Source organism: Chrysochloris asiatica, unplaced genomic scaffold, assembly GCF_000296735.1.
Source record: "Chrysochloris asiatica unplaced genomic scaffold, ChrAsi1.0 scaffold00071, whole genome shotgun sequence".
In the NCBI taxonomy this organism is placed as follows: Eukaryota; Metazoa; Chordata; class Mammalia; order Afrosoricida; family Chrysochloridae; genus Chrysochloris; species Chrysochloris asiatica.
This window is the reverse complement of record NW_006408589.1, coordinates 7,995,488-7,996,639: the sequence shown is the minus strand read 5'-3', so window position 1 is coordinate 7,996,639 and position 1,152 is coordinate 7,995,488. Positions and strand designations below refer to the sequence as shown.

The window sequence follows — 1,152 nt, the reverse complement described above, 5'->3', positions numbered from 1 at the left end:
GTTCAACAAAGAACACACTTTGTTTCATCTCAGTGATTGCAATCCCTTCCATATAACAATGGTTATCCAGCTTCCTCCATGTTTCCCTTCCACCCATCTTTCCATCCCTTCTCGCTACTGTCCTTAGGTGCATGGTGTCCCTCTGATTTTGAATGATTGACTGTTACATCATTCATAGTGAATATATCTTATTAGTGCTATCTGACCAGTAAGCCGGTCTTTTTTTTTTTTTAATAATTTTAAGTTTTGTTCCACATATTATGCTACTCTATCTAGGACCTTCTAATGTGATTCTGTTCAGAACAGTTGGTAGTGGTAGCTGGGCACCACCTAGTTCTTCTGGTCTCAGGGTCATGGAGACTGATGTTCACATGGTCCATTAGTTCATTGTTGCTATTAATTAAGTGCCCTCAAGTTGGTTCTGACTCATAGTAACCCTGTATAGAGTTTCCAAGGAGCAGCTGATGAGTTTGAGCCACCAACCTTGTGCTTCAAACCAGTGCCATACCAGGGCCCAATTAGTCTGTTGGACGAGCTGATTCTAACCATCATAATAACGATTTTAAAAGTAAAGTGGGAGATGGATGGTTTCTTATGGTGATTCATATTTTCTACTTTAGGCATATTTATTCCAACATATCTTGTGATATTTGAAAGTTTTCTCTTTTTCCTGAGAAAATAATGTGTTAAGAAAATGAAATGAGAGTGTGCCCTTTGGTTGTGTGAATGATTGTATATTCCTGACTGTTTTGGTGCACATCCAAGGGGAAAAAAAAACAAACAAACAGGGAATAGAAACAAATACTGTTGAATGATGACACATGCAGAGATTTGTAATCATTGCAATGTAATGAAATATGATAGAATGAGTGTAAAACTGATATTCCCCCTTGTAAACTATCACTCAATTCACAATAAAAAGTTAAAACAAAAACAAAAACCAAATACTAAGTGAAATATCACATGGTATGTGACTAAGATGTGTTTTTGAAAAGCTTCAGTACTAAAGAACTTCCTAAAATTCTAAAGAATTTTACCATTGTGAAACCCTCACCACCATGGTCTGCAATTTTTCTTAATAATCATTCAACTTTGTGGAAATAATGCACAAGACAGTCTTCCCGCACATATCACAATATTGTTGTTGTTGTT

General features: G+C 36.1%; 1 protein-coding gene across 1 annotated transcript in view; it reads left to right on the top strand.

Moving 5' to 3' along the window:
- RANBP17 (RAN binding protein 17) overlaps nt 1-1,152 on the top strand; it is a 520,934-nt gene that overhangs the window by 147,805 nt on the left and 371,977 nt on the right. The window lies entirely within an intron of this gene.